At 36.8% G+C, this 25,783-nt stretch overlaps 1 protein-coding gene across 4 annotated transcripts in view; it reads left to right on the forward strand.

The window, feature by feature from the left end:
• The first annotated feature begins 925 nt into the window (after positions 1 to 925).
• The window catches only part of LOC724138 (igLON family member 5), a 63,989-nt gene continuing 39,131 nt past the window's right edge, over positions 926 to 25,783 (forward strand). The window contains exons 1-2 of one of the 4 annotated variants that reach the window (XM_006567573.3): positions 926 to 1,326; positions 2,492 to 2,681. The gene's annotated coding sequence lies outside the window, so the exon portion shown is untranslated. Of the gene's footprint in view, positions 1,327 to 1,356; positions 1,491 to 1,941; positions 2,093 to 2,491; positions 2,682 to 25,783 lie in introns of those variants that run through there. The other 3 variants (XM_001119871.5, XM_006567576.3, XM_006567575.3) reach the window with 3 other exon arrangements.

The raw sequence follows: 25,783 nt of genomic DNA on the forward strand, positions 1-25,783 counted from the left end.
GATGAAAAATGTCTGGCCGCGTCAAGAAATTTCCATCCGTCCCCGTGTTTCGGATAGCTTCGCCCCAATTAGGGACCGCGGCCTCGTTAGCTCGAAACGAGCCGCGACTTAATTTTAATCTCAAACAACGGTGGTGGTCAAACGTCGCCCTTCTTGTCAGCTCACTGTAACGACGCTTCGCTCCCCTTATTCTAATTTCGTTTCGTTTCGTTTTGGCACGCGATGAAACTTTTCCCCGATCGCGAAAACCGACTTCCGGTTCTAAACATTTATCACGCGATCTTGTTGACAGCGGTGTCGACGAGCCTCGCAATTTCGTGAAAACGAGAAAATTGGAGTGAATTGAAAAAAGGGAAAAAAATTAAATTTAACGTTTTTAAAATTTTTCTTCGATGAATCTTACAATTTTGTACGCTCGTCTTTGTAAAAAAATAACGTTCTGATCGAAAATCGTTTTTACATCTTCTCTTATATACACTCACATTATCGTTACAGTGTAAAATTATAATCCTTATATCCCGATCAAATCAATTATTCTAACCGAGTGCAAGTAACGATTTCGTATTTAGAAATAATAAATTCAAGAATACAGCTCTCCCGATAACGATTAATACTATAATACCGACATGTTACTAGGTAGAATTGCCATTTTGCCTGGCGTGACTCGGGGGAGGTCGCGTCGTGTTGGTGAGGTGGTAGTTTCCCCGATGGTGGCGGCATTAAACTATTTCTCCTCTTGCAAGAGGATTTGCATCTCCATACAGCGGAATCCTTGTGCAGCGATATGGTAGACGGTAATCTGAATGCATCGGCAAGGTGTGATGCGCGCGGCAGGCTCGTAACGCGTCGAGAGAGAGAGCGAGAGAGAGAGAGAGAGAGAGAGAGAGAGAGGTGTGCGTTGGCCGTGAAGAGGCGCAGGCGTCGTGGCCAGGTACGCTCGTCAGTCGTCGGCCGAACTTGAAACGCGCGGCTTCGCGTTCCATTCGTACATCTGTGCCTCCAATTACGATTCGTCGCGCCAAAACAACGACGCGAATCAACCAAACCAACCCCGTTTCCTCTCCCGATTTTTATACATCGCGACTCGATTCGTATCATCGATCGATCACACGTCCTTTCATCGTCCAGAAATTTCTGTAACCGGATTCTTTTGATCCCGTTTCCTCCCTCGTATTCGCCGCCAATTCTCCGACCAGTTACACGACGGCTAAAGTGCTCCTAAAGTATATCTACCGTACGTACAAAGCCCCTGCACACCTGCAACCCGCGTAAACTGTACAACAACTGTGATTACGTATAGCTGTTGTGTGGAGGGTGGGACAACGTGTTTGTGTCGATGTTCTTTTTTTTATCTTTCCTCTTTTTTCCTTTCTCTGTTCATTTTTCGTTTCTTCTCTCGAGGAAATTTCGGGGAATAAATAATAACGAACAGTGACGCACAGGTTTCTACGATCCATTGAGACTTTGGATTATCGTTTTTAAATATATATGTATATATATATATTTTTTCTTTTAGGGTCGAGTTTGAAACTCGATCGAACAATGTTCGTAGGTCGAAAAGAATTTCATTTCCATCGCAATTTCATTGCTTTCACGATCCATTTGCCTTTTCCGATCCATCGACCAATCATCGCGTCAGAAAATATACACTTTCAACTGGATCACTGCCTCGGTGGAACAATAGTATTCGCGATAGCGTTCCCATTTTCTGAAATTTCCTTTAATCGGTATAAAAAAAAGAAAGAAAGGATTGAATTTGAATATACTTAATTTACGACGATTCAATTTGCAACGTTTCTTAAATACGCGCGTTTCACTTTTGGTATCACGTAAATGGATTTATCCGGGTAATTAGAGACTAATTGTCTGGTCTCTCGAGCGGCCAAACCTGCATGGACGTTACTCGCTCGAATGAAATTCATCCGGCCATAATTATTTTAGAATTGCTTTACAACTCGTGGACACGCTTCCCGACTATTTCAGCACAACGTCGTAATATTCCCGTTTTAAATTTTTAATTTTTATTTTTCGAGTGAAATAAAAAATTCCAAGCATACTGAGTTCTAAGCAACTGACCAACTTTTGAAACTTGGTTAGTCGAGCAATTAATCTCTTGATGAAAATTTTGTTACATCGATAATAACAATGATAATAATTAAAAAATTTTCTACCATCCTGTCATTCAAACATTCCCAATTCATTTGACCCATTTAAAATTTAACTCGATTAACTTTTCAATCTTCGAATCTCTCTTCTTAAAACATAGGATTAGTGTTTTTTAATTCCTCACAATCCACTTTCAATCATTCTTTCCATAAAATCGTGCCTCTTAATTTCGATCATAATCCACACTCCATCGATTTTATGGATATTGAATTTTAAACCAAATCGTTAAACCAGAGATCGAACACTGTACGAAAACAGTGTGATGAACGATACCTCGACTACTCGTTTCTTTCTCGTTTCGATTATTTTCTTCTACCCTTTTCAGTTTTTAGCGGCGATCGTTCTCGACACGGTCGAGATCAAATGGGGGGAAAAAGTTGGTAACCGTTGGCGAAACAACAAAGAAGACAATGTAAAAAAAGTTTAACGCGGGATTCGCGAGAGGAGGAGGAGGAGGAGGAGGGACGATGCTTGTTGTTCGAGCCATGGCTCGCGACTTCGTCGACCGATAAGCGGTAAGAATATAATCTATCATTCTTCGTTCAAACTTGGTGACAATCCCGATTTTCGATTATCAACAATTATCATCTCTTCTAAAAATTAATTATATAATAAAAAAAATACCAAAAGTTAGATTAAATATCCGATCTAACAAGCGAAACTTTTTACAAGATCGAGCTTCTCTTCCGTAAACGTTGGAACACACTTTCGAGAAAGATTGGAGAGGAAAAAGAAACTTGAAAAATTATTAAAAATCGCATTAAAACTTCGATAATCCTTCCCTCCCCTGAATTGAACGTTGATAACAATTTTCATCGATTTCTGTGGAGAGAAAAAAAAAAAAGAAAGAAATATCAATTCTTGAGACGTAATTAGCCTCGAACCGCGCTTCCCTGAGCCCTCGAATTCGCCTTATCGGCGAGAATGCATCGGTGGTTCGCCTAGCTCGGAGCATTATGACACCGCAATTACACGAACAGTAAACTTTACGCCACAAATTACGACGACGCAGGAATACACGAGACAACTTTGACTCTATAACCATGCCCCGGCAGATAATTGCTTAAAACGTTTACATCGATTTCTTCCCTGCTAGGGGAAACCCGTAACTGCTCAATCTCGCCGGATTAATCGCTTTCGATTCAGTTCATCGAACTTGAAATGGCGATAATTATAGAATACTTAAACGATTCCAAAGTAGTTTGTACAGGAGTGGAAAGCTGAGAGGAAGAAAGAGAGAGAGAGAGAGACAGAGAGAAGGAATAATACGATTATATTACTTAATAAAATTCTGGATCTGATGGACAGTTAGCTTTCTCTTCTCGATGAATCGCTTAAGGATAATTGTTTTAGTAATAATATGAAAAAAAAGCAAGCAATTTTTTACCAATCGAAATATTTCAAATAAAAAAAGAAAAAGCTCGAAGATAGCGAATAATTGTGGAAAGAGAAATTAATCGAAATTGTAAAATGTCATTAATGTCGCAAGATATGGAACGATCGATTTCGAAATTTTCATCTCATTGGAGACGTACACGAAATTGAAATTTAGGGGATATCGATCGATCAAATTCGATTATCGCGACATAGATTCGTGATGGTGGTAGAGGATACATCCGAAAGATGTCGCGGAGACAACGAAGGGAGAGGGATGATTTCCTCCGCCATATTGACGCGGAGGAAAGGTTAGAGTTGTCCGTGTCCCAAATTTTATTCCGTTGCGGATTATTTGTGCGCGTGCACCCGCGATGCTCCACGTGTAAAAAAATTTCGCTGTACACGCTTTTACCGTACAGGCTATAATTCGTTTTCCGGGTTGAAAACGTTGTTACGTTGTTGAATACGCGGGGGAGTATACGTGATTCCAACTTTTTTAACAGAGATGGGGGATGGCCGGTTTTTTAGTACGCGTATAAACAATCTTCGTGCACGGGACGCAATTCAAATACTTTCCGTCTAACTCTCCTGTTAAATCGAGAGATACAATTTTTTTACCCCTTTCTCAATATTATGGAAAATTTATAAAGGGTGTCCCAAAATTAACCCAACATTTGAATTAAATATAAAAGAGAGTTTTCATGCACCCTCATCGAAATTTTTCATCACCTTTCTTCACAATTGTAGCTGAATTTCGTCGATGCAGTTTAATTTCCTCTCGTAATGCACGTGTGGTTGTGGAATTGTCGACACAGACCTTTGACTTCGAATAATTCCATAAGAAGAAATCTAATGGCGTTAAATCACATGATCTAGGAGGCCAATTCTGATCACCGAAACGAGAGAGTGCACGATCAGGAAATGTCTCGTGCGATAATTGAATCGTTTCATTGGCTGTATGGCACGTGGCATCGTCTTGTTGAAACCACATATCGGCCACATCAATATCATCGAATTTCGGCAGAAAGAACCGTGTTATCGTGTCGCGATATCGAGCACCATTAACAGTCGCTGCTTGGCCAGCCTCGTTCTCGAAAAAGTATGGTCCGACGATGCCTCCTGCCCAAAATCCGCGCCAAACGGTGACACGTTGCGGGTGCATTTGTTTTTCGCTAATCACGCGTGGCTTCTCCGAACCCCAAACACGGAAATTTTGCCGATTAACGAAGCCATCGAGGTGAAAATGCGCTTCGTCGCTTAGGATTATTTCGCTGGAAAAACCAGCATCCACTTTTTCACGATTAATAATCCATTCCACTTTGTTGTATCGTATAACGCTCCATTTTTACTAATCCTAAACTCTCGGCTGTCAAACTGTTCTTTTTTCAGGCTTGCCAACAACTTGATGCAAAAGTGGCGGCAAATTCAAATCTTGCGTTAATTTTAGGACACCCTATAGCATCACAGCGCGATCGTTATAATTTTAAACGGCAACTCTCCTCTTCTCCCTCTTCCAAAATACAAGAAAAATGAACTTATTCTCACAAATTATTCTCACACTGTAAAATATACAACAATTAAGAAAAATGAAATTCCATTACATGAGTAAAAAATATTTTTCACGAGTTATTCTCTCGTGATTAAATAAAACGGTAAAAAAAAATCTCCAAATCCTTTTCTTCCAAATCAAACTTCTCGATGCTGGAAATATACAAAATATCATCATATATCATTCTGCGCGTAGTTTCGTACGTCGATATAACGCGTGGTTTGCAATTTATCGCCGACGCGTAACCTGATTTTCCGTTCGCCGAATGTTGTTCATTCGATAATAAACAAATGGAGGAATTTGTTGATATTATTGGAAAAAGGAGGGGAGGGGAAGAGGGGGGATATCGAATCGTCGAATGATTTTCGCAACTGGCGAAACTGGCAACTACGGGCGGGCAACTTGGCTGGGTAAAAATTAATGCGAGACCGCGTTTTATTTCGTCTCGATTGTACAAAGGGGTCGGCGATATACGCTATTTCCCGACGCGGGAGCGTCGTATAATTTAATAATGCCCGGCCTGATGTTCCTTACGTGACTGGATTTCTATTCTATCCTATATAAGTTCTCCCGACAGGGACAGTAAACTTGCACGCGAGCCACTACTAACTTCTGCAACGAACGGTCTTCTTCTTCTTCTTCCTCCTCTTGTTTCGTTGCTTTAAATTTTTCCGCGGGCGGAGGATCAGACGACCGTCTTTCTTCGGGGCGAACAGTTGTTTGATTGAAACGTGGCGAGAAACGTGGCTTTTTTTGGATCGTTAAAAATTAGATTAGTGTATTTATTATTATTGGGTTTCTATCATTCTATTCTATTTATGTTTTCTCAAGTAACTTCTACAACAAATATGTCCTCTGTTTCGTTACTTTAAATTCTTCTTTAGGTGACGATCTTTCAGAACAATAAATTTTTATCAAAATGATGAGAGAAACGTTGCTGTGAATTTGTGTATCATTACAAATTAGATTCGTATATTTATTATTATTATTGGATTTCTATTCTTTTATTCTGTTTAAGTTTCCTCGACAGAAACTTTTACAACAAGCTGTCCTCTGTTTAAATTTTTTTTGGGATGTGATGACAATGTTTCAGAACAATAAATTTTTGTTAAAATGATGAAAGAAATGTGGTCATAATTTTTTGGATTGAAATTACACCATTAAAAATTAAATTATTTATATTCTTCTGTTCTATTTAAGTTTCTTCGACAGTAACTTCTACAATCTATAACAAACTGTCCTCTGTTTTGTTATTTTAAATTCTTTTTTGGGATGCGATGACAATTTTTCAGAATAATAAATTTTCGTTAAAATGATGAGACGTGGCTATGATTTTCTGCATCATTAAAAATTAGATTAATATATTTATTATTATTGGGTCTCTATTCTTCTGTTCTATTTAAGTTTCCTCGAAAGTAACTTCTATAATCTATAACAAACTTACTTTAAATTCTTCTTTAGGTGACAATCTTTCAAAACAATAAATTAAAATGATGAGAGAAACGTGGCCATGAATTTGTGCATCATTAAAAATTAGATTAGTATATTTATTATTATTCTTCTGTTCTATTTAAGTTTCCTCGACAATAACTTTTACAACAAACTGTCCTCTGTTTCGTTACTTTAAATTCTTTTTTGGAATGCGGTGACAATGTTTCAGAATAATAAATATTTGTTAAAATGATGGCCATGAATTTGTGCATCATTAAAAATCAAAAATTAGTTTAGTATATTTATTATTATTAGGTTTCTATTCTTCTGTTCTATTTAAGTTCCCCCGACAGTAACTTTTAGAACAAACTGCCCTCTGTTGCCTTCTATATTGTTACTTCTTTACTTCGTTACTTCTTTAGATGACGATTTTTCAGAATAAGTTTTTGTTCGTTACTTTAAAGTCTTCTTTAAGTGACGATCTTTCAGAACAATAAATTTTTATCAAAATGATGAAGAAACGTGGCCATGAATTTGTGCATCATTACAAATTAGATTCGTATATTTATTATTATTATTGGATTTCTATTCTTCTGTTCTATTTAAGTTTCCTCGACAATAACTTTTACAACAAACTGTCCTCTGTTTCGTTATTTTAAATTCTTTTTTGAGATGCGATGACAATGTTTCAAAACAATAAATTTTTGTTAAAATGATGAAAGAAACGTGGCCATAATTTTCTGGATTGAAATTACCATTAAAAATTAAATTATTATTATTGGGTTTATATTCTTCTGTTCTATTTAAGTTTCTTTGACAGTAACTTCTACAATCTATAATGAACTGTCTTCTGTTTCAATACTTTAAATTCTTTTTTGGAATGCAATGACAATGTTTCAGAATAATAAATTTTTATTAAAATGATGAGAGAAACGTGGCCATGATTTTTTTTTTGGATTAAAATTACACCGTTAAAAATTAGATTATATTTATTATTATTATTATTGCATTTCTATTCTTCTGTTCTATTTAAATTTCCTCCACAGTAACTTCTACAATCTATAACAAACTATTCTCTGTTTTACTGTCGTTACTTTAAATTCTTCTTTAGGTGACTTCTTCTTTCAGAATAATAAATTTGTATTAAAATGATGAGAGAAACCATGATTTTCTGCATTATTAAAAATTAGATTAGTATATTTATTATTATTGGATTTCTATTCTTCTGTTCTATTTAAATTTTCTTGACAGTAACTTTTACAATTTTTACAACAAACTATTCTCTGTTTCGTTACTTTAAATTCTTCTTTAGGTGACGATCTTTCAGAACAATAAATTTGTATTAAAATGATGAGAGAAACCATGATTTTCTGCATCATTAAAAATTAGATTAGTATATTTATTATTATTGGGTTTCTATTTAAGTTTTCTCAACATAACTTTTACAACAAACTATCCTCTCTTGTCCTCTTCTGTTTCGTTACTTCAAAAATTCTTCTTTGGAATGGGATGACGACGATAAAATTTCCGAAGTTTAAAAACGATAGCCATGATTTCCTCTGGATCGATAAATTATATATTTATTCTCGAAGTGCTCGAATGTTGGAGATAAAAGAAACGTTTAGACCCGTGGCTTTGTTCCGTACAGGAACGGAGAAAGAGATCCCTTCCCTAATCGCGCCACGTGAATCGTCCGTCATGCTCAATCCTGGGTATTGCGCCGTGGGAAAAAAAGGAGGATTCGGCTCAAGAAAGGGAAACAAAACCGACCGTAATCCATAAAATCCCCGAAGATCCTCGCCAACGTTACGTTATATTGGCACTGTTTACTTAAGAGATTGCCGCCATCCCGGTTTGAGAAATGTTCGGAAATGTGTTCGCAACTGATTTGAAAACAAATATCCCCCAATTTGTTACGGAACGGAAAAATACAGCAAGTCATTCATCCGGTTGAAAATGACTCGAACGAGGCGAGGCACGTCGTCGCAATTATCCCTCCATCGAAAATTCCAATTTTGCAATAAACGATTAATAACGACGAGTTTCACAGAATTTTTTCCTATTCTCGTATTTCCATCTCTTCATCCTGTTCCATCGTCTACAGTGATCATCCTGTATTTTTTAACAAACATTTTGAAAATTCCATTTTATAGGCGATAATATTTATATTCGATAATATATTTTGAATTTCGAATCTTGATAACACGCGTATAATTCACAGAGGAAAATGAAAGAAAACTAAAAACTATTTACGCTTGGAGCGAACGACAAACAACGGACGATCGATCGAAAATATAAGAAGATATCGGTTTAGATAAAAATCGAATTGAAACGCGCAATAGGACCGATTATCGTATCGTCGATTCTCCAAACTCTATTTTCATTTCCCCCGATCTTCGACGGAAAAATACGATATTTAATTCCGTTGACGTGTCGCAATTAAAGCAGCCTTGTTTAAAGAGACTTTCCCTTAAAGGGAACGGTCGAAACGGGGAGTGGAAATATACTTTCCTTTTTTAAAAAAAAAATCGAAAACAACGAGCGTATTTTTATCACGCGGATAAATTCCGCAATCGGAAGAAAATGGCAAACGAACGAAGTAGAAGAGCTCTTTTGTACTTCGTCTCATCCACGAGTGTCCTCTCATCTACACTCCACCTGCTCTATTTATATATAATCTTTCGTCACTACAAAAAAAAAGAAAAAAAGGAAAAACAAAAGAGGATCGAAATAAAATACACGAAGGGTTACGAAGGGCAGTGAATCGAAATCGATCGGCATCGAATGTTCATCGAACAATCCAAGCCCTGTTTAATCGATAATCCGTAGAGTTCGAGGCAACAAGCGAGATTTGATGAAAATACGAAAAGATCGAGAGAGAGAAAGAAGAGGAGGAGAAGTAGAAGAAGAAAGGTCATAGAAACGAGAAAAGTTTGAAATGAGGAGAGAACAAGCGTATATATACATATATACACGCTGGTACAAAGGGACAAAGCGACGCTGTCTTCTCCGCTGCGTTGACGCCGCACTTTCTTTCCCTCGGTATCGGCCGCCAAAGAAACGAGAGAAAGAGAGGAAGAAAGGGAGAACAGGGATGGGAGAAGGTCGGAGGAAGTGGATATTTCGCGTGGAGAAAATTTGAATAAAACTAGGGGGAGGGGGGGAGGAGTTCCCTCTTTCATCCCCTGTTCCGCTACCGACTTCCTCTTCCTCCAACCCCCCCTCACCTAAAGAAATGCAAGTTTAGCAAGTGGAAACTCGTAGAGAGGCTTGGCCAATGCGAGCCACCACCTCGTTGTCCTCCCCAACATCTGCGAATACCGATTCTCTTCTTGGAATTCAACTTATTCGCCGTACAGGGGACTCTTCGCTTTGTTCACAGTCGCGTTAAGGACACGGTGATGGCTCGAATTCCGGCGAATTTTGACATTTTTTTCCACCGTGATTCGATTCGATTCAATTGATAAACCAAGGGAATCGAATTCGCTCCGATGAACGAATCTCGTGGTTGGAGAATGGTTTTTTACGAGTTTTTAATCCCGATTCCTATGGTTTAACGGTTTTTCGAAATAGATTAAAGAACGTTCCAAGCATTGGTTACATTTTTTTTATAATCTCGTTCGAACATTTGCACACAGTGTAAAATCTGGTCGAATGTTTTATGCGGTCGTGGCTCGAGATCGGTTGGGATGGAACGTGGAGAATGGAGAAGAAAACTTAACTTTGTGATTTTGGTAATAAAGTCGATGTCATTATATGCGATTCGTTTAAGAAAGAATAGAGGAGGAACAAGAAATGAGAATCTTTCGTAAATAATTTCAAATTTCCTCGTCGCTTGTCACATTCGAAGAATTGAAGAATTAATTGAACGAACGTGACACGACGTTTTAGATATATTCGGGGATTTGAAATAACGATTTTGCGACGGTTAGATTCGGAAAATCCGTGGATACAAGGTGGATAAAAGAGACATTTTCTTATATTCTTTATTTTCAGCTGGGGAAATGCTCCCATCGACTTCACGAGCTCTGGCCATAATCTCTGCCAGAGACGTTCTCGCAAAGTCAATTATCGTTTTTCCGTAATAGTTTCGTCTCATTTATCCGATATCCAACCGGCTAGAATATTCTATTTCCCCTCCATCTCAACTTTCTATTCCCGATTTCCGCTCTTTTTATTATCCTTTACCCGCGTTCGAATAGTCTTTCCATACGCGGAACCTATTTTGGTTAGAAGATTTAATTTTACATTGGCCGGAAGAGTAAAATTCCAGATGAAATTTCGAATACAAACCACTCTTGGTGTTCTTGAAAAGAGAAAAAAGAAAAATTATCGCCCCATTTTTTACTACTTTTCCCTTTAATTCCGATAATCTTCTACGCGACTTGAAAACGTAAGATGAATTCCAAATCGCTCTCGCTAACTTTTTCTTAGAAAAAAAAGGGAAAGAAAAAAGAGAGAAATCATCGTCTCTTTTTATTAACTTATCAGGATCATTAGACAGAGATCTACAATCTACAATTTAAGGTGAATTTCAAATCGCTCTTTTTACTTTTTAAAAAAAAAATCGTTTTTCTTTATTAACTTTTCCATGTTCTAATAACCCTCTTGAACATGAAACATGAAACATGAGATCATCAGCCAGAGATCTGCAATTTAAGATGAATTCCAAATCGCTCTCGCTACTTTTTCTTTAAAAAAAAAATCATCGTTTCTCTTTATTAACTTTTCCAATAACTTTCTTCGCGTGAAATATATTCCGATATCTGTTATCCGTTGTCTTAATCGTCGAGATCATTAGTCACGCATCTATAATTTAAGATGAATTCCAAATCATTCTCGCTAACTTTTTTCTAAAAAAAGAAAAAAGAAAAAAGAAAGAAATCATCGTTTCATTTTATTAACTTAATTGTTATCTCAATTATCAAGATCGTTAGTGAGAGATCTACAATTTAAGATGAATTCCAAATCGCTTTCGCTACTTTTTAAAAAAAAATAACTTGTTCAGAGATCTGCAATTTAAGATGAATTCCAAATCGCTCTCACTAATTTTTTCTTAAAAAAAAAAAAAGAAAAAAGAAAAAAGAAAGAAATCATCGTTTCTTTTTGTTATCTCAACTAGCAAGATTATTAATCAGAGATCTACAATTTAAGATGAATTCTCCAAATCACTTTCGCTACTTTTTAAAAAAAAATTGTTTCTATCTATTAACTTTTCCACTTTTGCAATAACTTTCTTCACATGAAACGTATTCTTTTATCTATTATCTCAACTATCGAGATCATTAGCATCTACAATTTAATGTGAATTTCAAATCACTGTCACTACTTTTTAAAAAAAAATCTTTTTATTAACTTTTCCACGTTCGAATAATCCTCTTCACATGAAACATGAGATCATTACCCAGAGATCTACAATTTAATGTGAATTCCAAATCACTTTTGCTAACTTTTTCCTAAAAAAAAAAAAAAAAAAAGAAAGAAATCATCGTTTCTTTTTATTAACTTATTTATTATCTCAACTGTCGAGATCATTAGCCAAAGATCTATAATTTAATATGAATTCCAAATCATTCTCGCTACTTTAAAGAAAAATCATCGTTTCTCTTTATTAACTTTTTCACATTCGAATAACCCTCTTCGCGTGAAAAATATATCTGTTATCCGTTGTCTCAATTATCGAGATCATTAGCCACGCATCTGCAATTTAAAGCGAATTTCAACTCACTCTCGCTAACTTTTTCTTAAAAAAAAAAGAAAAAAGAAAGAAATCATCGTTTCTTTTTATTAACTTATTTGTTATCTCAACTATCAAGATGATTAGTCAGAGATCTACAATTTAAGATGAATTCCAAATCACTCTCGCTACTTTTTAAAAAAAAATAACTTATCAAGATCATTAGTCAGAGATCTACAATTTAAGATGAATTAAGATGAAATCACTGTCACTATTTTTTAAAAACAAATCGTTTCTTTCTATTAATTTTTCCACTTTTTCAATAACCTTCTTTACATGAAACGTATTTCTTTTATCTCAATTGTCGAAATTATTAGCCATGCATCTACAATTTAAGGTGAATTCCAAATCACTGTCACTATTTTTTAAAAACAAATCGTTTCTTTCTATTAATTTTTCCACTTTTCCAATAACCTTCTTTACATGAAACGTATTTCTTTTATCTCAATTGTCGAGATCATTAGCCATGCATCTACAATTTAAGGTTCCAAATCACTGTCACTATTTTTTAAAAACAAATCGTTTCTTTCTATTAATTTTTCCACTTTTCCAATAACCTTCTTCTTCACATGAAACGTATTTCTTTTATCTCAATTGTCGAGATCATTAGCCATGCATCTACAATTTAAGGTTCCAAATCACTGTCACTATTTTTTAAAAACAAATCGTTTCTTTCTATTAATTTTTCCACTTTTCCAATAACCTTCTTCTTCACATGAAACGTATTTCTTTTATCTCAATTATCGAGATCATTAGCCACGCATCTGCAATTTAAGGCGAATTCCAAGCCACCTGCTGATTACCGGCACGAGTATCCTCTTTCAAAGAGGAGAAAAAAGAGAAAAATCCCCGGTTACGGGGCGAAATCTGGAAGAATTCTCACCGCGAAGAAACGTAATTGGCAACGGGGAAAGGGAAATTGATTAGCGTTCGAGTTAACCGTTACCACGGTTAACGAGCTCGTTCCCACCGCTGAATTTCGACTGTCGATTTCCCGGATAGCTAATCCCGTGTCCCGGGTAATTGGAAGCGAGGCCAGACTTTCGGCCGCGCCTCCGTTCGGACGGAAATCTGTCCGAACCGCGGAGAGGTTAGGGAGACGGGCGTGGAACGCGTCACGGTTCCCAACAGGCATCGCACGGCCATCATATCTCCTCCTCCTTCGAGTATTCCACCCTCCCAATATCCAAATGGAATATTCCATTTCCTTGGCTTTTCGAGTCCCGATTCAACCCTGCCGCCGACGGTTTACGAGAGGAGATCGTATCCTCGCCCTCCAACCTGTCCGTCGCACTCTTCTTTCTCCCTACTTCGAAACCGAGGGATTTGAGAAAAAATTGCCGCGTTCTTCGAAAAAACACCACCTTTGAAACGCGAATACTATTCCACAATTTTCCCCGTGTTCTCGGTTTAACGTTTCACCACGAGGCGGTGAAGAAATAGAACAGAACTGTGCGATATTTCTTTTGTCCGATATAAATATAGGGTGTCCCGAAATTAACGCAAGATTTGAATTTGCATTGGTTGACAAGCCTGAAAAAAGAACAGTTTGATAGGCTGAGAGTTTAGGCTTGGTAAATACAACAATGTGTCTTCATTATTGAACAATATTTTGAAAATAATGAAAGTTTAGCGGCTGCAGTTCGAGAATTTTATACAAAATATGGTAAAAATAATGTTTTAACCTCGTCAACTGTGAAAAAATTAATTGAAAAATTTGTAGAGACTGGATCAGTTGGAGACGCTAAATACACCAGTCGTCCAAAAACAAGCCGTTCAAATGTCAATATTGAAGCAGTGCGTGAGAATGTTGGTGAAAACCTAGGAACATCAATTCATGGACAAGAATTGCAAATTTCAAGAAGCTCTCTACAGCGTATACTCACAAAAGATCTGTGTCTTCGTGCTTACAAAATTCAATTAACAACTGAAGCCTAACGCTGCATCAATGAAATTCAGTCACAATTATGTAGAAAGGTGATGAAAAATTTGGACGAAAGGATGCATATATGCAAGCCGTGGAGGCCATTTATCCGATGTGTTATTCCATAAATAATCCTATCCTATGTACTTTACGATTCGCTTGAAAGATAAATATCTAAAGTCTAAAAACTCTCTTTTATATTTAACTCAAATCTTGCGTTAATTTTGGGACACCCTTTATATTCGAACGAAAGGTTCGAATATCGGTAATAATATTTTGAAGCAGTGCGTGAGAATGTTGGTGAAAACCTAGGAACATCAATTCATGGACAAGAATTGCAAATTTCAAGAAGCTTTCTACAGCGTATACTCACAAAAGATCTGTGTCTTCATGCTTACAAAATTCAATTAACAACTGAAGCCTAACGCTGCATCAACGAAATTCAGTCACAATTATGCAGAAAGGTAATGAAAAATTTGGACGAAAGGGTGCATATGTGCCAATTTTGAGACACCCTTTATATTCGAACAAAAGGTTCGAATATCGATAATAATATTTTGAAGGAATGAAACATGAGAACGTGACGCGAGATACTTTCGAAAGAGGACGCTTCCTCCCAGAAATACGAAGACAAACGCGTGCTAATTAAGCGAAAGTGGAACACGTGCATTATCAGAATATAACAGAAGCGAAAGAACGATCGCCACTCTTCCTTCGCGTTATTTCCATTTCACGGTGGACAGCGATCGATTAAATGGAACGACAACGCGAGAAACAGAGAGGCAATCTCGTTAGTACATTTCCATGGAACGAGTGTCGGTTGAAAATTGAAATATCTACTTAATCGGTCCACTCGAATCGAAATCGATACTACTTCCAACCTCGTCCTTCATTTCTATCGATTGAAAAATATATATTTAAATATCCTTTCGTCTTATCTCGAAAGAAGTGGTTAATCGAACGCGTTTAAAAGGATATTATAGGAATGGTATCCGATTGCTATTTCAAAGAGGACATTGGGAGGATCATTGACGCGTGTTACGCCAAATTGCGCGGTGTCCGCTTTAACTGGAATAGCAACGGCAGAAATTGGCCAATCAGCTCGTACTATTCGGAGGTTCGATAACAGGCGCATATATACAGTTCTTACGTGGAAAGATTTCATTTAAGGATAACGGGACTGTGCAACAATATGCGCTCCATCGACTCCGAAATTTCGAGTCCTCCTCGTTTTCAACCACGAGAAGGAACGAGAGCAATTTCCATTTTCAAAATTTTTATCCAAATAATAAAGTATCGTGCCTGATGAAAAGAAAAAAGAAGCGTGAAACGATCTTTTAACGATAAAATAAAAGTAACTCGGTTCGAAAAGTAATCTCTGACACGATTCCGTTGAGACGAGAGATCGAGAGTTTAGATGGAAAAAATTCAAAACGTTCTAGAAATCGAAAAATCCGTCGAGACATCCTCTTTCAAGCGTTGGATATCGATTCCGGATCCTAGCAGGCTATTACGTATATAAAACCAAGTTAAAGAAGCTGTACGGTTACGAAACGAGATCTGGGGGGGGGGGGAGAATATCTAGCTTTTTCTCTTCTCGCGGAATTTTCTCCGTGCACGCGTTCCAGGAGAGGGAAAAAACAGCGAGTAAATATTTTATTTCGTTCACGGGCATCGATTTTTTATCCCGAGTAACGAGTTAAAAAAAAAGAAAACAACAACAACAACAACAGCTTGGCGGATCGCGTTGTTTACGCCGACAGATGGCGAAGAGCTCCAATAAACGGTGGAGGAACACGGTGTCCGTGGGAGGAGGACGTGGTCGGGCGGAAGAGGGCGATCTGGAGCGGAAAACGATAGACAAATTGAACGTTTAATAAACCACGTGAAAAACCTCGGCCACCGACTTCGTTTACTGCAACCTGTCACGGAACAATCTCTGTACCTGTTACGATGGGATCCATCGTACGTGAACTTTGCTCGTTCGAATCGATCGAAACGAAACCGCATTCGGGGTAAAGATTTCAAAGGGATTGAACAAAAATTTTTGCTCTTCTTTTCATTCTTTTCGCGTCACAACGTGCGATCTCTTCTTTCAAGTTGATTTTTTCTTTCAAGAATTAAAAAAAAAAATGCACTTTCCACTCGAATCTCCTTTTTTCGAGGAAAAAAGAATCGTATCGAACCGATTTTCGATTTCGTTTCTCTACGCGCATTCTCTCTTCGCGCACGGATTGAACGCGTTTCGTGACAACAATCGACAATTATCCTTTATTCGGGTAAATATTTTCATTGAATCCGACAATTGCCAATCCACGCGCCACGTGTTTTGTCTTATTAGCATATATCCCACCGCTTGCAGCCGGCTATTTAACATGGACGTCGGAAAAAGCGGACCCGTTTTGCCCCGTCCAAAAAGTAGCGCTAATTATCCTCAGGATCGCGATTAATGGCGCGAATCGCCCTTCCTTTTTGCACGCAGACCAATTTCGTAACAAAACGATGAACTCGCAAAGATTTGTCGTTTCTTTCTCTCTCTCTTTTTCGTTGCGTACAAAAATTGGGTTGCTCGATCGTAGAATGTTGCTCGTTGTTGTACGTGCACAGGTTGCAGGGGATAATCGGAGGGTCTCTTATCGTCGTATCCTGTTGCCCCGGAATATTGTCTGAGAGGGTAGGTAGATCTAATTAGTTATAAAGCTGATCGCGACTTAAACAAAATGGCCTGATAAAACGGCGACTCCTTTTACGATAATCGACCCGTGTCCAAATTCATTTCTGGGGGTAATTTCCACTAGCAGATATGCGCTCCTCTATATTCGTGCATGGAAGATGTTGTACGAAGGATAATAGTAAGAAAAGGTTTCTGAAAATCGTGAAATAACGAATGTTTGTGGTTGGGACTCTTTGATCCAATCAAGATAGAAAGGGATCCCTCCTGTTAAAAGAATTAAAAAGTTTCTTCGATTTGTAAACTTCTCCCTCGAAGAATACAATTGATAGAAAAAAAGTTCCTTTTTATTAACGAACTTTTCGGAACAATTTTTCACAGACTCGACTCTAAAAACTGGCTCTCGACCGTTTCACACCGTTTTATTCCATCCAACGCCGCTCGGTGTTGAACATTCTCCAACAATTTCCAGAGCGCGAAATTTTCGCGGGAAGGACAATGCGGACGCATTCGTGGTCCCCTCCCCTCCCTCTCCTGCGGAACCAACGTCGAAATTGCGAGTCGAAATAGGAATAGGAATATACCACCAGCTCCTCTAATTGCGCTCTTTTCGACCGACGAAACGAAATTTCAATCGACACTTGGACTTCTTGAAAAAAGGGGTCTTCTCTAAATTCTTGCAAGATCTAGGCAAACGAAGTCGAGATCCGTCCCCTTGAAAAAAGGGATCTCTCTCTAAATTCTTACAAGATCTATAGAGAAACGAAATCGAGATCTATTCCCTTTGAAAAAAGGGGTCCCTCTAAGTTCTTGCAAGATCGAGGCAAACGAAGTCGAGATCCGTCCCCTTGAAAAAAGGAGTCTCTCTAAATTCTTGCAAGATCTATAGGGAAACGAAGTCGAGATCCGTCCCCCTTGAAAAAAGGGGTCCCTCTAAATTCTTGCAAGATCGAGGGAAACGAAGTCGAGATCCGTCCCCTTGAAAAAAGGGGTCCCTCTAAATTCTTGCAAGATCTAGGCAAACGAAGTCGAGATCCGTCTCCCGTTGAAAAAAAGGGTTTCTCTAAATTCTTGCAAGATCTATAGAGAAACGAAATCGAGATCCGTCCCCTTTAAAAAAAGGGGTCTCTCTAAATTCTTGCAAGATCGAGGCAAACGAAATAGAGATCCGTCCCCTTGAAGAAAAGGGGTCCCTCTAAATTCTTGCAAGATCTATAGGGAAACGAAGTCGAGATCCGTCCCTTTGAAAAATGTCTTCTCTAAATCTTCTCTAAATTCTTGCAAGATCTATAGGGAAAAGAAGTTGAGATCCATTCCCTTGAAGAAAAGGGATCTCTCTAAATTCTTGCAAGATCTAGAGAAACGAAGTCGAGATCCGTCCCTTTGAAAAAAGGGATCTCTTTAAATTCTTGCAAGATCTATAGGGAAACAAAGTCGAGATCCGTCGTCCAATCGATGGGTTAATTGAATTGCTATTGATTCTAAGGGATATTGTCGCGTATGCACGCGACTTGTTCGAAAACTGGACGCGCATTGGCCGGGGGATTCGATCATCCTGTAATAACCATGCCATGTCAAGACAAATATGCGGCGAGCAAATTTTGACGAGCTACTGCGCCCATGTTTGAGCTCCATTTTCGCCCCCGCCCCGCCTCCTGACCGCGGCCTTCCGTTTCACGAACCGGCTGCTCTACCATCGACCTTATCCCTTGTTCAGTTATCGATTCGTTTATTCGCTCGTTCTTCGAGATCCGCGTGGGTTTCGATATCTCTCTCTATTTTCAACAATCGTTATCGCGGAGATGGATCATTTTTTTATTAAAAATCTTCTATCGATTTATTAGAGGGGTTCGTACATTTTTCTGAAAAAAAAGTATATATATGCACTTTTATAATTCAGTTTATAAAGTATTCTTAAATATTATTATATTTTACATCTGTTTATTAGATATAGGCTTGTTCACGTTGTACAACTATTATTTATTTTATAAATAAAATTAAATCGATTAATTATTATTTACTTTAGAGACTCGAATATCAGAAATCAGAGATGAAGCAGATTCTCTCTCGTGCAATGCTATTGTAATTTGCAATTATCAAAGTTTTCCTCTCTCCTTTTCCTATTATTGCATCGACCGTTTTTAATCGTCGAAAAAACATTAAAAAACGAGATATCTCGTGACCCGCGTAATGTTAACAATCCAAATAATTCCAAAATAATTCCTTAATCTACCTCAACCTTCGAAACAATAATAAATCATCGAAGTTATTCGTTCCCTCGAACATTATTCGTTCCCTCGAAATATTTTTATTATTATTATTATTATTACCCGAAAAATCTTCAAGAATCACCAAAGAGTAAAAAAATTTTCAAAAAGAAATTCACGGTATGAAAAAAAAAGAGGAAAGAAAATCTCCACTCCTTCGAAAGGGGGAGGGGACCCTCTTCTCTCCCCTTCTCTCAAAATTCGTTCGATCGTCTATTACATCGATCGACGATATAAAGTTTTCAGTGTGCAAAGACAAACAGGCGGATCCGGTCGTAAGTCCAGCCGGAGCTCAACACCTGCCCTCCCCCCCCCCCCTCCCCAGGCGACAAATTATCGCGCCATGTTAGCAGAACGATTTAATACTCGATTTGGAGGAGGGGGGGAGGAGAGGAGGAGTCCCCAACGTTACTACTCGGCTCAACCCTGCCATTAGCCCGACCGACCGTGGCCCGGCCAACTTTATGGTTACCAACGGCGATGAATAATGGGGCTGCAGAAAATCGTTAGCTTCCCATTAAACGGGGACGGGGAGATCCTGCTGGTAAACACCCCCAGTATAACGAACAGACATTCGAAATCTCTTGATAATAGTGGATATCGGGCACATTTCAACGTTTCATAAACTTCTTTCTTCGTTTCTTCTCGATTTTCATTCGTTGTCACGTTATAGTTACGTATTCGTAAGATAGGAAGGGAGGTTGAGTTAGACACGTGGATAGTTGGGATATCTCGGTTAATTTTGGCCAATAATTGGTACCTGCGGTTGTGGATCGTTTATCAAATCATACTTGGAAGGATAAGACGAGTTAGGATGATCGAGTAATTGCAAGTAAGAGGTCTGTTGTTAAATAATTTTTAAACCAAGATCGTATCGAAAATTATAAACGATAATCGATGATTTGAAAATTTAGAACTGAATTATTTTTCTTAGTTTTCTTACTAAATTTTTTAGTAGACAAAAAAAATTATTAATTATTATTATCGATTAATTTTAAATTTCAGCTAAAATCAATAAATTTAATTATAAATAAAAACAATTTAAATTTATATTACGAAAAATTAATTTATAAATCAAGTTTAACCGCTGTAGCTGGCATTCATATTTATCTTTACTTAAATTAATTAATTTCCGAATAAAACTTTCATTTATTGTTTCAGAATTCTCTATTAATTATAATTTTGCTTAAATTTTTAATAAATTTTTACATTTTATATACAATCAATTAATACGATTAATTCAAAAACCACGATATAATTTATTTAAAATAAATTATTAATAATTTAAAAATTACCTCGTTTATAAAATTTTATCTATAATTGAAAATATTAGTATAATAATTTAACTTAATTATAAAAAATAAATTTTAATTTTTATAATCTATTTATTCATATAATTTAACATAAATTTAATTAAATTACATTATTTATAATTATTTTTAAATATATTATATATTTTTTAAAAATATCAGCATATATTTATATTTTTTTTTTGTAATATATATTTTTATTCTATATATATATATATAGGGAACGAAGAATTTTATTTTATTTTATTTTATTTTATAGAAAAAAATTAGGCATTCTGGGAAAAAGAAATAGGATAACGTTTAACGAAATAACGGAATAATTTTCGAAGATCGCGAACAAGAATGGGTGAGGAAAGGAAAGCGAATAAAAAGAGAAAGGAAAAAGAAAATGGTGGGAGGGGAGCAATCGTTTCTCGAATCGACGTGCGAGAGGTAGACGGTAGAAACCAGCAGGTGGAAGTTTGTCTCCGGCACGTGCAGCCAAGAAATATTTCCAAAACTGGCTTTCGTCTCGTTGACCGACTCGTCCTAAGTTCAATCAAGTAAATTGCAACGAATCCAATTTGGCGATTGGGGGCCATTTTTTTTTTTTTTTATTATTTTCGTTCGACGATTCCAACTTTCGCGATAGATCGATTTTCTATCTTCTTCTTTTTTCCCCTCCCTCGGCCAACGATTCAAGGATAAAACTTGGGAGGGGGTGCGAGAATTTAGATTAAAACAGGAAGGGGAAAACAAAATCTAATCTAAAGAAAAGCGTTTGTACACGAAACTTTTGTTTCGAGAGAGAGAGAGAGAGAGAAAAAAAAAACATAATTATTGTCCATGAAATGCGCGGAGAGAGAATGCGTAGATTATACAAAGTGGATTTTAAATTTCTTGAAAAATTAAAGGAGCAAACGTAGTTGAAAATTCGTTTGAGAACGTAACTCGTTCCGCGAAGTAAATTCTCCCTTTCCGCGCAGAAAATTATTTTGATAATTTAATATAGAGATTAATATAGAGGCCGAGAATAATTATTAATCTAGCTTTAAGTAATTGTTATATATATATAATACTTGTTCATTCGGAATTAAGAAAGTTGGAATTTTAAAAAAGGGAATTTTAAAATATCTTTAAAAGAAAAAGAAAAACGTGACGATTCGCGAGGATAGAAAAAACTGAGAAGAACTTTTATTAAGGCGTCTGAAAACACGGCACGGCAAAATTGATAATAAAGAGCGGGGAGACGAGGGGGGAAAGTTTGTTCGGTTTAACAGTAAGTTTGGAATCTGGTGGAACGTGAAAATTGGTTGGTTCGCGAAAGTCGAGCTCGCGCGAAAAAGTAGGGGAAAAAATAAATATGTAAGGGCGTAATATGGTGATCGAGAAAAAGTGGAAAGAGGGGCGAAAAAGTGGAGGGCAAAAACAAATTGTGGGGAGAAAAATATATACCTTAAATTAGCTTGAGCGGTGCATGATACACGGTACAAAGTAAACGCATATCGACGATAAAATTCGTTTCAAAGTGAAGAATGAGAAATGTTATACCGTCGTTGCATTAACATTTAGAATATTTTCATATTGCACGTTTTTATAAATTGTTACGCGCGAAATTCACGAATGTGTTTTAAACGTATTTTCAAGATATAAAGCCTCTCTTATAGAAACACCAAGATCTCTCATAGAAACCGAAGCTTGAAGCGTACACCGACTGAATAATAAATCTTATACTCCCAACTTTACGTATGCAGGCAGCCAGAAAGAAGGAAAACTTTGGATTTCCAGTGATCTAGCTAGAAAATAGAAAAGAGACGATAAAAGAGAAATTGGTCGTTCGAGTACGATAATCGATCAATTTAATTTTCTTGCTTCTTATAATATAATAGATTATTCTTAGGTAAATAATTCGGAGGCTAAAATAATTCTATTTGATATCACGAATCTCGAAAACGAAGTCAAATGGAATTTTGCCCAATTTTAACGATACATAAACAGCCAGAAAGAAGAAAAATTCTGGATTTCCAGTGATCTAGCTAGAAAAATGATGAAAGAGAAAGTTGTCACGATAATCGATTAATTTAATTTTCTTGCTTCTTATAATAAGTATACTATTCTTATGTGAATAATTGGGAGAAGACTAAAGTAGTAGACTTGTCATAGTCAGATAAATAAAGTAGATCTATTTAATATCGCGCTATATGAAAATCTCGAAAACGAAATTAAATAGAATCTTTACATACACAGGCAGCCATAAAGAAGAAAAACTTTGGATTTCCAATGATCTAGTTATAAAAGAGAAATTTATCACGACAATAGATTAATTTTCTTGCTTATAACAAGTATACTATTCTTACGTGAGTAATTGGGAGGAGACTAAAGTAGTATAGACTTGTCATGGTCAGACAAATAAAGTAGATCTATCCAACATCATGTACAAATCTCAAAAACGAAGTCAAATAGAATCTTGCCAAATTTTAACAATAAATAAACAGCCACAAAGAAGAAAAACTTTGGATTTCCAGTAATCTAGATATAAAAAAGAAACTTGTCACGACAATCGATTAATTTAATTTTCTTGGTTTTTATAATAAGTATACTATTCTCACGTGAATAATTGAGAGGAGACTAAAATAGTATGAACTTGTCGTGGTCAGACAAATAAAGTAGATCTATCCAACATCATATATAAATCTCGAAAACGAAATCAAATAAAATCTTGCCTAATTTTAACAATAAATAAACAGCCATAAATAAAAAAAACTTTGGATTTCCAGTGATCTAATTAGAAAAATGACAAAGGAGAAATTTAAGCCTCTCTCATATATACAATCTGCTGCTAATGCAAATACAATCCTGTATCTATCCTCGGAACCGATCTACCCTCGGTGCAATTGGAAGCATAGGTTAACGAGGCATGATCGAAACGCAAAATGATGGCTTCTTGCAGACGAAAGGAATCACCGTGTCAAGAAGGATACAGAAATCAAACAAGGGGAACAGGGCCACGGATGATGCCACGTCAGAGAGGTGTCCATTGGACAGTTTGAAGCGTTTACATAAGCTCTTATCTCTATCGAGATTTATTGATCGATGCACTCTACTTCCGTGACCCATCAGATTCACATGGGATTTCAACGATGTTTCTCTCTCTCTCTCTCTCCCTCGTCGCCCTTGTATCCTATCCTCCCCGTGTCTATCCTCTTTCCCCTCGCGCGTACCTGTTTCTCTCACGAGTCGGAGATATTTCGATTGGGGTCAGACACTTGGATTTCACACGATCTATAATGCAGCTCTTTCAAATGGGATAGAATACGAAAGAGGGTGAAATGAGCACATGCTCGAAAAATGGCGAGTACGATGCGCGAGAGAAGAACCGAAACACCTCACACAACGGTCCGGGAAATCGAAGAGAAAGATCTCAAAAATCGATTTCATATATACAAACCTGTGTGTATATATATATATAATCAAAGCATCGAGGATTCGATCAATTTTGATCTGAAAAATAAATCGTTCCTATTCGATGAATAATTCTTTTCTTCCATTGCCAATCGAGCCAACAATTGTTTTTTGTACGGCGATACACGGAATATCGTTGAAAAATTCGTATCGTGCTGATCGGGGCAAAAAGTGGCCCGTTGTGTGTCTTACGGTGAGAATTTATCGATCGAGGAAGGTTACGGAAGTACATACAGAACCGCGTTTCCGGCCAAAATTAAATTGCTCTCGACTCTAAAAATAAACGAATTGGAAAGTTCCCTTCGTGATTTGCATACTCGGATGTGTAAAAATTTGAGAAATTGCATTCTCGATTACTTTCGAAATACTTTTCGGATATTATAATACCTTTACGCCCGAGAGACGAGTCTCCAGGAGGCATAATGATTCGAACGATGTATTAAAATTAAATTAAAATTCGTTTTCGAATTTATAAGAAAGTAATTGTTTCAGTGCAACGTATAATAACCATACGTTAAAATTTTTAAAGACGTTTATAGATCGAAGAAAATATATTTGGATAGAGAAGCGATCGATCACATTTCACTAGATGACAAATATCCTAATAAATTTGTTTAAATTTCAATTTTATAACGAAAAAGAAACATCTATTTCAATTTAAATCGTTGCAAATTACAAGTTTTCTTAAATGAATTAAGCTTAAAGTTGAGTAACTATTTCATGTTAGAAATTCACAAATGCAACGCGATTTGTCAACGATTTTTCATACGTTTTCCACTTCGTTCCACGCGATAAGAGTTTGCGTGGCGTTCTATGCGGCAACTCGAGCGGCGACTTATGCTAGATTTCCTTATCTCGCATTAATTTGTAAAGAGATTTCTCTCAGATATTTATTTCTTTATTAAAAAATGTAACTTACTTGACATATCCGCAAAATCAAGTTGCTACCTCGTCGAGCCGCAGAGGGTTAAATTTAATACGTTCTCTTTTTCCATCCTTAAGAATATTAAGAATATTAAGAATATATTAAGAAATTTTTCTTAAGAATATTAAGAGAAGCGATATTCGAACGACGCACCAATACTTTTTCAAATTTGCAATTCAATCGAATTTTATATATAATTGAAGTAACTTTTGCAAAGAATTTAGCTCCTTTTCGATTGTTTTCCGTGGGACGATTAATTCGAAGTGCGGCCCTCTCCATCCACCCTCTCAGCTACGTAAGCGCTACGAACGAGAGGTTTTAATGCATTTAGGTGGAGAGAGGATGCATCGTAGTGCGACGTAACTTTGAAAACGTCACACAGTTTAGAAACGGGACCGTGTTTACCCCATCTACGTAATCCCGCCGGCCTTTCTCTAATACGCCGCTCGAAGCCGACCGCAACACCAGACGTCGAGTTTGCCATTACAAGCACTAAATCCCGTCAAACCTATCATCCCTCCGCCCTCTGTCCCCCTCCGCCACCCCTCTGCGACCATCCCCCTGTATACTCTTCGCAAATATTCGCGCGGAATTATTCCAATTCCAATTTCCTTCCTTCCTTCCTTCCTTTCTTCGTTCCCCGCGTTATTTTAGAGAATGGTGAATGTGTGGGGAAAAAAAAATTAGGGTTATAGTTGGAATATTTATTTTTCTAATAGAAGGGAAGACAATTTTGGTTAAATTTGATTTAAGATTAGAGGAGGATAGCGAATGTGTGAAAAAAAAATTAAATTGTAAATTAGAGTATATATTTGGAATTATTTACTTTTTTCCAAAGGAAAGGAAGACGATTATTAAAGGAGAATAATGAACGTGTGAGAAAAGAAGAAATTAGGGTATAATTGGAATATTTATTTTTAAGATAGAAAGGAAGATAATTTTGGTTAAATTTGATTTAAGATTAGAGGAAAATAGCGAATGTGTG

Source organism: Apis mellifera, linkage group LG9, assembly GCF_003254395.2.
Source record: "Apis mellifera strain DH4 linkage group LG9, Amel_HAv3.1, whole genome shotgun sequence".
Lineage (NCBI taxonomy): Eukaryota > Metazoa > Arthropoda > Insecta > Hymenoptera > Apidae > Apis > Apis mellifera.